Genomic DNA, 12,443 nt, shown 5'->3' with positions numbered 1-12,443 from the left:
GACATTGAGTGAAAAGGAGTAACAGACAGAGAGAATAAAGTAAATGAAAGGCATAACAAAATAATCAGAGGAAAGGAAGAAGCAAAATAATAAATAAAACTAAAGGAAACAAAATGAAGAAGAAAAAAATATTTTTATACCATTCCCTTACCCTCCCCCCCTCCCCCCCCACACACACACCCTTCCCCTCCCTCCCAACCTAAAAATAATAAAAAAATAAAAATAAAAATAAACAAACCACGCCAAAGAAAAAAAAAATCAAACACACACACAAAAAAAAAAGTAAAAAAAAAAAAAAAAAAGAAGGAAAAAAAACTAGACCACGAACCCCCCCCCCCCTACCAAAAAAAAAAAAATCAAAAACACAAAAAAACGTTAAAAAAAAAAGAAAAAAAAACAAAAACTAAAGGAAATAATTAATGGCACCTTCGCTCCTTAATCAACTCGGCAGAAAACTCAAGTTATATATAACTTAAAGTCCTAAGGAGTGAAGTTTAAACGACTTGGCGAGACGATAACGTCAGGTATAGTTTGCGGTCCCAGGGGAGGGGGAGAGGGGGAGAGGGGGAGGAGAGAAGGGAGAGGGGGAGAAGAGAATGGAGAAGGGGGAGGAGAGAAGGGAGAGAGGGGAAAGGGGGAAAGAGGGGGAGGGGAGAGAGAGGGAGAGAGAGGAGAGAGGAAGGAGATATGGGGAGAGAGGGGAGAGGGGGTAAGAGGGAGGGGGAGAGGGGAGAGGGGGTGATAGAGGAGAGAGAAGGGAGAGGAGGAGGAAAGAGGGGTAGGTGGGAGAGAGGGGGGAGGAGTGGAGAGAGAGGGAGATAGGGAGAGAGAGGAGAGGGGAGAGAGGGTGAGGGGGAGAGGGAAGAGAGAGTGGAGAGAGAGGGGGAGAGTGAGAGGAGAGGGATAGGGAGAGAGAGGGAGAGAGAGGAGAGAGGAAGGAGATATGGGGAGGAGGGGAGAGGGGAAGAGAGAGAGGAAGAAAGAGAGGGTAGTGGGGAGAGGGAGAGGAGAGAAAGGGGAGACAGAGGAGGGGAGAGAAGAGAGAGGGAGAACTGAGAGGGGAGAGAGGGGGAGAAAGGAGGAGAGTGAGAGAGGGGGAGAGGGGGGGAGACGGGAAAGGAGAGGGGAGAGTGAGACAAGGGAGGAGAGAGAGGAGAGACCGGAAGGGAGAGGCAAAAAGAGAGGGGAAAGGAGAGGGGGAAAGGGGAAGGGGGGGTTCAGAAGGAGAGGGGTAAGGTGTAGGTAGGAAGGAGTGTCTAAGAAGGGAAGGAAGAAGGTAAAGAAGGGTGAGAGTAGCGAGGGAGGAGGCTCTAATAAAGGAGGAGTAAGGAAAACGACGAAATTGAGGAAAAGGGGAGGAGGGGAGGGAGGAGAAGACGGTAAAGAAGGGAAGGAGGAGAGAAAGGGAAGGGGATTTAGATAATTGAGATAAAGAAGAAGGAGGAGAGATAAGTCAAGAAAATGGAGATAGAGATACGAGATGAAGGAAAGGAAATAAATTATAAAACGGATTAAAAGGTAAATGAGGGGGGGGGGAGGTGAAGGCAAAAGGAGGAGGGGGTTAGAGTGAAGTCAAGGGAGGGGGAGGTATGGAGGAGAAGAGGTAGATAAAGGGAAGGAGAGAGAGAGAGAGAAAGAGAGAAAGAGAGAGAGAGAGAGAGAGAGAGAGAGAGAGAGAGAGAGAGAGAGAGAGAGAGAGAGAGAGAGAGAGAGAGAGAGAGAGAGAGAGAGAGAGAGAGAGAGAGAGAGAGAGAGAGAGAGAGAAAAGGTGATGAAAATAGAGAAAGATAAGAAGGCATGGACAAAGATAAGGGAAGGAGGGGGGTAAAGGTAAAGCCGGAATAGGGGGTAGTGCAGGGAGGAGGGAGGGGGAGAGGATGGTGAATGGGGGGGGATGGAGGTAAGGGAAGAGAAAGGAAAAAACTAAGGGAGAAGAAATAAGTAGAAAGGAATAGAGAAGAGTGAAGAGGATAAAATAAGGAGAATAAAGAGGAGAAAGGAAGATGGAAGAATAAACTACAAAGGAAGGAAGTGAGAGAGAAAAGGAGAAGAGAAAGGAATGAGAGAGAAGAAGAGTGGAAGGGAGAATAAAAGAAGTGGCAAAGGGGAAGAATAGAAGGAGGAAGGAAAGAAGAATGATAAAAAAATGGAAGAGGAATTGAAAGATATTTCGTGTCGATAATAATGATGGTGTTGATAGTGAAGGTGATGAGAAAATGGTGAAAGTTGGTAAGTAATGGTGATGAGTTTGATAATGGTAGAGAAAAAAAATATGGTGATGATGAATATGATGATGACTTTGATTATGTTCTATCATATGGTGGAGTATGTGATGATGACTTTATGTTCTGTCATATGGTGCCGTATATGATGATGACTTTATGTTCTGTCATATGGTTCCGTATATGATGATGACTTTATGTTCTGTCATATGGTGCAGTATATGATGATGACTTTACGTTCTGTCATATGATGATGACTTTAACAGGGATAGTGAATCAAATGACGACTTGTATGGTGATGCTAAAGTGAATTAAGAAATTGGTAAAGATTAAGAAAATGATAAATTTGACGATGATAATGAAAAATCTGGAACAAAAATTAAGTTATGATGAAGAAAATAGATACATCTTGTGTCTAGTTAAGAAACTCGTCAAGATGAAGATGGTGAAGGAAATGATGACTTTGGATTAAGTGGTGAAAAAAAAGAATATTATATGGTGCAGGAAAGCGAACTGACACCACCATACTCCCTAAAATCTTGTGATGACGAATGGAGAAATAACAATAGAATTATTAAGATGAAACAGATTACAAAGATAATACAATACAAAGAAAATAAATACGAAAAAAAACAACAGAAAAGATAATAGAAAGAAAAAAACATAAGAGAAAAACAAAAGAGAAAGACCTATAAAGAAAAATACTGAAAAAAAACAGTGAAAGAATGATAGATGTTGTAATAACAGGAAAATGGATATTATTTGGTGTTCGGACAATCATTAATCTTATATATCAGAACTCGTCCGATAGTTCATCTTTCAACGAAAAATGGAGAAAAAAAGTATATGTATTTTTTTTTTTTTATCTCTTCTTTGCGTTCTTGTTTAGCAATATTCCTTTTCATTTTTTTCTCTTTCTCTCTCTCTCTCTCTTTCTCGCTCCTTTTCTCTCTCTCTCTCTCTCTCTATCTGTCTATTTGTCTATTTATTTCTTTTATTCCTCTAGCCCCTTCCTCTTTCTCTTCTGTATTCTCTCTCTCTCTCTCTCTATCTCTCTCTCTCTCTCTCTCTTTCTCTCTCTCTCTCTCTCTCTCTCTCTCTCTCTCTCTCTCTCTCTCTCTCTCTCTCTCTCTCTCTCTCTTTCTATCTATCTATCTATCTATCTATCTATCTATCTATCTATCTATCTATCTATCTATTTATCTCTCCTTCCTTCATCTTCAGTCCATCTTCCTCCTCCTTTCCCTCCATTCTCTTTTCCCTCTTTCCTTCCTTCCTTACCTTCCCCTCTCCTTCTTCTCCTCCTCTCTTCTCGCTTCTTTCTCTTTCCCCCTCATTCTATCTAAACGAAAGAAGGAAATACGCAAGAAAGAGAGGGAAAATATACAAATATGTTATTTACTATTTATCATCAATTTTATTTATACTTTATCGTATGTCATTTATCATCTATCTATCATTTATCATATCCTTTCTTTACTAATTCGTTCCCATAGCTATTTCCCAATCTTTTATTCATCTATCTATTCACTATTTTTTCTAGTAATCTGTTAATTAATTGAAGTCTTATAATCATTCATCTGTAATTAATATGTCAAAAAGTTGAAGCAAAATGCAAATTATATGATAGGAGAAATGGAAAGGAGGAGAAAGAGGAAGAGAGAGAAGAAGAATAGGGAGAGGAAGAGGAGGAGGAGGAGAAGGAGGAAGAGAGAGACGAAGGATAGGAAGAGGAAGGGGAGGAGGAGGGAGAGGAAGAATAGGAAAAGGAATGGGAGGATGAGAAGAGGAAGAGAGAGAGGAAGGGGAGGTAGAGAGAGAGGAAGAATAGGGAGAGGAAGGGCAGGAGGGGAAAGAGGAAGAGAGAGAGTGAGAATAGGAAGAGGAAGGGAAGGAGGAGAAAGAGGAAGAGAGAGAGTAAGAATAGGAAGAGGAAGGAGGAAGAAAAGAGGAAGAGAGAGAGTAAGAATAGGAAGAGGAAAGGGAGGAGGAGAAAGAGGAAGAGAGAGAAGAAGAAGAGGAAAGGATGAGAAGGAAGTGAGAAAAGAAGAAGAGAAGGGGGAAAGAAGAGAAAAGAAGACAAAAGAAGGGGGAGAAGCAGAAGTAAAGAATTAAAACGAGTAACAAATAAGAGAAAAGGGAAAGGGAGGGGAAGAAGAGAAAAAGAAAGAAGGAAAAAAAGCGGAAGGAATAAGAAAATATGGGAAATGAAAGAGAAAAGAGAGTAGGAGGAGGAGAAGAAGAAAAAAAACAGGAAGAAGATAAAGGAACTGAAGAAAAGTAGAAAGACGGAGAAGGAGAAAAAATGACAAGAAGAAGAAAGAAAAAGAGAACGGATAAAGAAGAAATTTGAAAGAAGTGAAAGAAGAAGGGAGAGGGAGAAGAAAAAAAGAAAAAAATGAAAAAGAAGAAAAGACACAGAAGGAAGGGGAAAAGGAGAAAAGGCGAAGAAGAAAAAAGACATAGAGGAGAAGAAGAAAAACACGTGAAAGAGAAAAAAGGAACAACGAAGAAAAGGAGATGGAAGAGAAGATAAAAGAAATAAAATAGGAACAGAAAGGAGTAAGGGAGACGGAGGAAGAGACGAAGGATTAAAAGCGAGGAAGAAGAAAGGAAAAAAATAAATGGACGAAAGAAAGAGTAGGAGAGAGAAGAAAAAAAAAAAACAAGCGAAGAATATAGAGAAAATAAAGAAAAAAAGGAAAACAAATGGAAGGAAGGGAGAGGGAGAAGGACGAGAAGAGAAAAGGCGAGAAAGAGAGAGAGAGAAAAGAGGAGGAAAAACAGTCCGATTTTTTTGCAACATCTCATCCGGTAATCGTTGCCAAATGTTGCAATCTCGAGTTTTAATTCTACTTTTTCTTCTTTATTGTTTTTTTCTTCTCATTTTCTTTCATTCTTCTCTTCCTCTCTATGTTCATTTGTCTACCTTTCTGAAAATCTAACTTTCCATCTCTATCCCCCTGTTTATCTATCTATCTATCTATCTATCTTCCTATTCCTATCTCTCTATATGTATACCTTTCCCTGTCTCTATCTATCTATCTGTCTGTCTATCTATCTATCTATCTATCTATCTATCAATCTATCTATCTATTTGTCTGTCTATCTATCTATCTATCACTATATCTATCTATTTGTCCGTCTAGCTATCTATCTATATGTATCTGCCTATGCCTATCTATCCATCTCTATCTATCTACATGTTTATTTGTCTCACCTATCTATCTGGGTCTGACTGTCTATCCTTACGTCTACTATTCTATTCATTTGCCTAGCTATCTATCTGTTTGTCTATTCTGTCTCTCTTTCCTCTATCTGTCTCTCTCTCTATCTATCGATCAAACTCTATCTCTCTCTTTCTCTATCTATCTATCTATCTATCTATCTATCTATCTATCTATCTATCTATTTATCTATCTATCTATCTATCTATCTATCTATCTATCTATCCATATATCTATCTACCTATCCATCTATCTATCTATCTATCTGTCTATCTATCTATCTATCTATCCATATATCTATCTATCTATCCATATATCTATCTATCTATCTGTCTATCTATCTATCTATCTATTTATCCATATATCTATTTATCTATGGCTATCTGTCTATGTCAATCTATCTGTCCGTCTATCGGTTTTTCTTTCTTTCTCTCTCTCACTCTCATTTGCTCTCTCCTCTACTTCTCTTCCGCCTTCCCTCCGTCCTCCCATCCCTCCCTCCTCCTCCTCCTCCTTCTCCCTTACTCTTTCCCCCTCCTCCTTCTCCCCATCCCTCCCTTCTGTTCCTTCTCCCTCACTCTTTTCCCTCCTCCTTCTTCTCCCCATTTCTCCCTCCTCCTCCTTCTCTCTATCCCTCTCTCCTTCTCCCTTTTCCCTCACTCTTCCTCTCCCTCCTCCTCCTTCTTCCTAACTCTTTCCCCCTCCTCCTTCTCCCCATCCCTCTCTCCTCCTCCTTCTCCCTCACTCTTTCCCCTCCCCTTCCCCCTCCTCCCCACCTTGTCCCAGTCCCTCCCCTGTTTATCCCTCTTTGTTTCTCCTTCTCTCTCTCTCTCTCTCTCTCTCTCTCTCTCTCTCTCTCTCTCTCTCTCTCTCTCTCTCTCTCTCTCTCTCTCCTCTCTCTCTCTCTCTCTCTCTCTCTCTCTCTCTCTCTCTCTCTCTCTCTCTCTCTCTCCCACTGCAACATTCAACTCTCAGCATCATACTTGTTGGGAGATAATCATTACTCATCAGACTCATGCGCGTGTGTGTGTATGTGTGTGTGTGTGTGTGTGTGTGTGTGTGTGTGTGTGTGTGTTAGAGAGAGAGAGAGAGAGAGAGAGAGAGAGAGAGAGAGATCTTGTGTATGCATGTGTATGTATATGGGTGTGTATCTGTATACATACCCCCTTCCCTCCCACCCTTTCCATCCCTCTCTTCATCCCACCCCTTCTCCTTCTCTCTCTTTCTTCACCAACATCTCCCACCAAGTCACCGCACCCAAGGAAGAACCAAACCGAGTTAATAAGGAATTACATGCAGTCAAGTCTTCCACATGGCACCTGCGGACACATAGGGATCTGGCATCGTTGTTTTGTCTAGTGAGGATACGTGTTTGTTTGCGGGTGTTTGTGGGTGTTTGTGTGTGTTTGTGTGTGTGTTCGTGTGTGTTTATGTGTGTTAGTGTGTGTCTGTGTGTGTGTTTGCGTGTGTTTGTGTGTTTGTGTGTGTTTGCGTGTGTTTTCGTGTGTTTGCGTCTGCTTGTGTGTGTGTGTTTACGTGCGTTTGTGTGTGTTTGCGTGTGCTTGTGTGTGCTTGTGTGTGCTTGTGCGTGTGTTTGCGTGTTTGTGTGTGTATTTGCGTGTGTTTGTGTCTGCTTGTGTGTTTGCGTGATTTTGTGTCTGCTTGTGTATTTTTGTTTGTGTGTTTGCGTGTGTTTGTGTCTGCTTGTGTGTCTTTGTGTGTATGTAAGGAGAGTTCTGTTGTGTGTGTGGCTGTGTATGAATGCGTTTGTTTGTTTATATGTATGTATATACATATACACATTCCTTCTACTTATCTTTCTAAATCCATCATCATCCATTTAATATATTTCCCCTTATTCATCTCCACTTCTTCATACTTTTCTTGTTATTGCAGATACATAACGTTCTCATATCGTGCAATGTTGCATACACCACTTGTAGCTGACCTGGACGCTTGTACAATGAATATTTTCTGAAGTAAAAGCATGAAGTTTAAGTAATCATATCGAATGACTAATTATGTTCATTAATTAGAGAAGGATTCATTAGATAAGTGGTCTTGTATTTCAGTTGTGATGCTGATATTAAGATATCTGTATTTTTGTTATTTTTATTATATATATTTATCTGTTTATTACTTTTTACTTAACTTTAAACTTCAGTATTTTTTATCTCATGCTGTTCTTCTCGCTTTATATCTGTCTGTCTGTCTATCTCTCTATCTATCTGTCTATCTATCTCGCTCGCTCTCTCGTTTCATCTCTCTCTCTCTCTCTCTTTCTTTCTTCCTTCCTTTCTCCCTTCCTTCCTTTCTCCCTTTCTCTCCTTTCCAACCTCCCTCCTTTCTTTCCTTCCTTCCCTCCTTCCTTCCTTTCTATCTTTTCCTTCCTCCCTTTCTCTTCTATCCCCTTCTCTCTCTATCTCCCTTCTTTCCTTTCTTCTTTCTCTCCTTTCCTCCCTTCCTCCCCTTTCCCTCTCTTCCTTCCTCTTATCCGTCTGCGTCACATTCTCGAAACAAATTGATAAAGCAGGAAAAATGAAACACACCGAGTCTCTCTCTCTCTCCTTTTGTTTCCTTCCTTTATCATTCGTCCTTTCCTATTTCCGTTCTTTCCTCCCTTTTATCTCCCTGTGCTTTCTTCCTCCCTTTTATCTCCCTGTGCTTTCTTTCTCCCTTTTATCTCCCTTCGCTTTCTTCCTCCCTTTATCCCCTTTCCCTTCCTTCCTCCCTTTTATCTAATTTCACTTAATTCCTCCCTTTTATCTCCTTTCCTTTCCTTCCTCCCTTACGTACCTTTCTCCCTTCTTCCCTACCTTCTCCTATCTTCCTCTTTTTTATCTCCCTTCCCTTCCTTATCCCATTTTATCTCCCTCCCATTCCTTTCTCCCTTCCCTACCTTCTCCCTTTTATCTCCCTTCCCTTCCTTCCTCCCCTTTATCTCCCTTCCCTTCCTTCCTCCCCTTTATCTCCCTTCCCTTCTTTCCTCCCTTTCTCCCTCCCTTTCCCTATCTTCCTCCCTTTCATCCGTGTGCGAGAGGAATGTATGTGAATTTCTTTATGAAGGACGCAAAAGATTTGAAGTCTAATAAAAGCAGGTTGTTGTTGGAGTGTGTGAGAGAGAGAGGGAAGGAGAGGGAGAAAATGAAGGAGAGGGAGAAGAAGGGGTGGAAAGGAAGGAGAGGAAGATTGAGAGGGAAGGGGAGGAAGATTGAGAGGGAAGGGGAGGAAGATTGAGAGGGAAGGGGAGGAAGGGTGAGAGGGGAGGAGAGGAAGGGTGGGAGGGAAGGGGAGGAAAGGGAGAGGGGAGGAGAGGAAGGGTGAGAGGGAAAGAGAGGAAGAATGAGAGGGAAGGAGAGGAAGGGTGAGAGGGGAGGAGAGGAAGAGTGAGAGGGGAGGAGAGGAGAGGTGAGAGGGAAAGAGAGGAAGAATGAGAGGGGAGGAGAAGAGAGGGGAGGAGAGGAGAGAGGAGAGGAGGAAGGGTGAGAGGGGAGGAGAGGAGAGGTGAGAGGGGAGGAGAGAGGAAGGGTGAGAGGGGAGGAGAGGAGAGGGTGAGAGGGGAGGAGAGGAGAGGTGAGAGGGGGAGGAGAGGAGAGGTGAGAGGGAAAGAGAGGAAGAATGAGAGGGGAGGAGAGGAGAGGTGAGAGGGGAGGAGAGGAGAGGTGAGAGGTGAGAGAGGAGAAGAGGAAGGGAGAGACTTAAGGAAAGGAAAGGAAGGGTGAGAGGGAAGGAGAGGAAGGATGGGAGAGGAGAAGGAGAAGGGTGAGAGAAAGTGAGGAAGGGAAGGAGAGAGTGAGAGGGAGAGAGAGGAAGAATGAGAGGGGAGGACAGGAGAGGTGGGAGGGGGCAAGAGGAAGATAGAGACTGAAGGAGAGGAAGGGTGAGAGGGAAGGAGAGGAAGGGTGGGAGAGGAGGAGAAGGGCGAGAGAAAGTGAGGAAGGGAAGGAGAGAGTGAGACGGAGAGAGAGGAACCAATGTACACAAATGCACAAAGGAATATGCATATATGTGCATCTAAATGTGTCTGAGACGTATGTGTGTGTGTTTCTTTCTCCTCCCTCGCTTCCTCTCTCTCTCTCTCTCTTCCTCCTCCGCTATATTCTATCTCTCTCTTTCTCCCCTTTCTCTCTCTCTCTCTCCCCCCACTCTCTCTCTTTCTCCCTCCTTCTCTGTTTCTCTCTCTCTCTCTCCCTCCCTCTCTCTCTTTTCTCTCTCTCTCTCGCTCCCTCTCTCACTCCGATCCTTCCCCCTCCTTCTTTACCCCCCCCCCCTCCTCTTGTCTCTCTCTCTCTTTCTGTCCCTTTTTCGTCTCCTCTCCCCTTCCCCCGATTCGCCTAATCCCACCCCTTCCCTAATCCCCCTTAATCCCCTGCTACTTCGCGACGAGTTTGCAGCTCATCAGAGGACGTAAACAGACAGACGCAGTAGATTTTACGCTTTCAAATTAGCGTCGGTATAAACATTTTTTTCTCTTGGCGGCCGTTTCGTCCGTTTAATAGAGGTAAGTGCACGAGTGTGAGAACGGACGGGTGTGCGTGTGAGTGTGTGGTGGTGGGCGTGTGCGTGTGTGTGTGTGTTTCATGAAAGTGTAAGATGCATGAACAAAAAAGAATCACAGACTGCAAGAAAATTGAAGGATGATTACGAGAGCAAACAGCTGAGCTCACCTTCAGTATGCGGAGGCACGGGCGGCGGCGCCCTCGGGAGCGTGGCGCTGGAGTTGGTGTTGGCGGAGGCGGTTCTGGTGGTGCTCTCCTCGCCGCCGTCGGGGGCGCCCTCGACGTCGTACATGTCGATCTCGGAGTAGTGGTGGTCGTGGCTGGCGCGGCCGCCCCGGAGCGAGGCCTGGAGGGAGAGCCTCGAGGCGGCCATCTTGGCGAGGTCCTCCTTGGAGGGTCGTCGCGGGCTCTCGACTGAGCCTCCTCTCCCCCGCTCTCGCCCTCCCCCTCCTCCCCCTCCTCCAGAGGCGGGAGGGGCGTCGGGGATCCTCGCCTGGTACTCCTCCGGGGTCCTCCTGCCCTCATTCTGCTCGCCGACGGGCGCGGGGGCGCCGTCCCCCTCGAGAGCGGCGCCGGCGCCCGCGGCCACCAGCATTCCGTTCCGTCGGTCGAGCGCGCGCGGGCTGGCGTTGGTCCTCCTCGGGACGGCGCGCAGGCGCTCCTCGGCGTCGGGGCTCGAGGGCCAGGGCGCGTCGCCTCGCTCCCCGCGGCCGAGGCTCACCAGCTCGATGTCGCTGGACGCCTTCGAGGCCACGGAGCCGCGGCTCACGGACTTCCGGTCCCTGGCGCCGGGCGGGGCCTCGCTCGCCCAGCCGGAGGGCGACGGCGACGCCCTGGCGGAGGAGCGGCTGGCGAGGGAGAGGCGCGGCGGGGGCGAGGCCGCCGACGACGCCGCCGACGGGCAGAACCTCTTCTCCAGAGACGGCGACGAGAGGTCCGAGCTCGACGAGAGGTGGAAGGGCGGCGGGCCGCGGCGAGGCAGCGGCGGAGGCGCGTCGTCGGCGAGGGACACGAAGACGCCCCCCGCAGGAGGCTGGTGAGGGTGAGCCGGAGGAAGCGGGGGAGACCGGTGCCCCGTCAGGTCGAGTCGCAGCGCCCGCGAGGACTTGAGGCTGCCGTGGGCGGACGAGCCGTCGCCCTCCCGCGGCGTGGAGGCCGGAGAGCAGGCGGGGGGCGCGGCCTCGCCATCGGAGAGCGCCCTCGGGGGGGTTCTCGGGGCGTCGGAGGGCGGCGGGGGGGAGTTGGAGGTGAGGTAAGTGAAGAGACTGGTGATCGTGTGCTCCAGGTTCGCCACCACCTTCCGCGGGTCCACCGAACCTGCCGGGAGAGGCGCGTCAGGAGGCGGCGGAGAAGGCCAAGGAGGAGGGTGAGGCAGTGGAGGTAATTAGGGGATAGCGATGATGATGATAAAGATGCTAAAAGCAATGGTAATAATAACAATTTTAATGATAACAACAATGATGATGATGATAATGTTAATTTTGATATTATTACAACTATTACTACTAACGATAATAGTAATAATAATAATGATAATAAAATAATACTGATAATTATGATGATAATGTAACAATTATGATAACAGCACTAACAACAATAATAGTAATAATTTTAGTAATGATAGTAATGATGAAAGTAATAATAATGATAATAATGATAACAAAAATTATAATGATAATGATAATAGAATTCATAATAATTATTTAACAACAGTAGTAACATAAATAGTAAAAATGACAATGATAATAATCATAATAATAACAATAATAGTATCATTATGATTATCATTAATAATAAAAATGATAACAACGACAACAACAATAAAAAACAACAAGTCACATTATAAATACAATTTAAGAAGACGGAAATTTCAATCAAAGAAATTTAAGAAAATACATTTCCAAAAATGATCAAAACTCAAAACCTCAAATATACAAATACTTAAGAAAACAGATAAAACGAAAAAAAAAAAAACTTTATCAGTTCCATCTCTTTCTTTTCTTTTCTCTTCATCACAAAAGAAAAAGAAAGGGCATTTCACTTCTTAAAGACAGGTGATTCATTTTAAGACATTTCCAGATTAGGTTTGTCTTTTAAGGAATAGTTTGGGTCAGTGAAGCTCAATAATATTATTTTATATGGTTCGTTTTATATAGTTTCATCCCTTTTTTGTGTCTTATCTGTCTTTTCTTTCTTTCTTTCTGTCTCTCTCGTTCTATGTATCTGTTTATATGTCTGTCTGTCTGTTTTTTTTTCTGTGTTTGTCTCTCTATCTATTTGTCTATCTATATATCTGTTCTATATATCTATTCATCCTTCTATCTTTCTATCTTTCTATCTGCCTCTCTCTCTCTCTCTCTCTCTCTCTCTCTCTCTCTCTCTCTCTCTCTCTCTCTCTCTCTCTCTCTCTCTCTCTCTCTCTCTCTCTCTCTCTCTCTACTCCTTATCCTCCATCACCCTTGCATTCCACCCCTAGCCTCCACTCCATTCCTTTT

This window comes from Penaeus vannamei, chromosome 17, assembly GCF_042767895.1.
Source record: "Penaeus vannamei isolate JL-2024 chromosome 17, ASM4276789v1, whole genome shotgun sequence".
Lineage (NCBI taxonomy): Eukaryota > Metazoa > Arthropoda > Malacostraca > Decapoda > Penaeidae > Penaeus > Penaeus vannamei.
The sequence above is the reverse complement of the archived record's forward strand: the minus strand, read 5'-3'. Positions refer to the sequence as shown.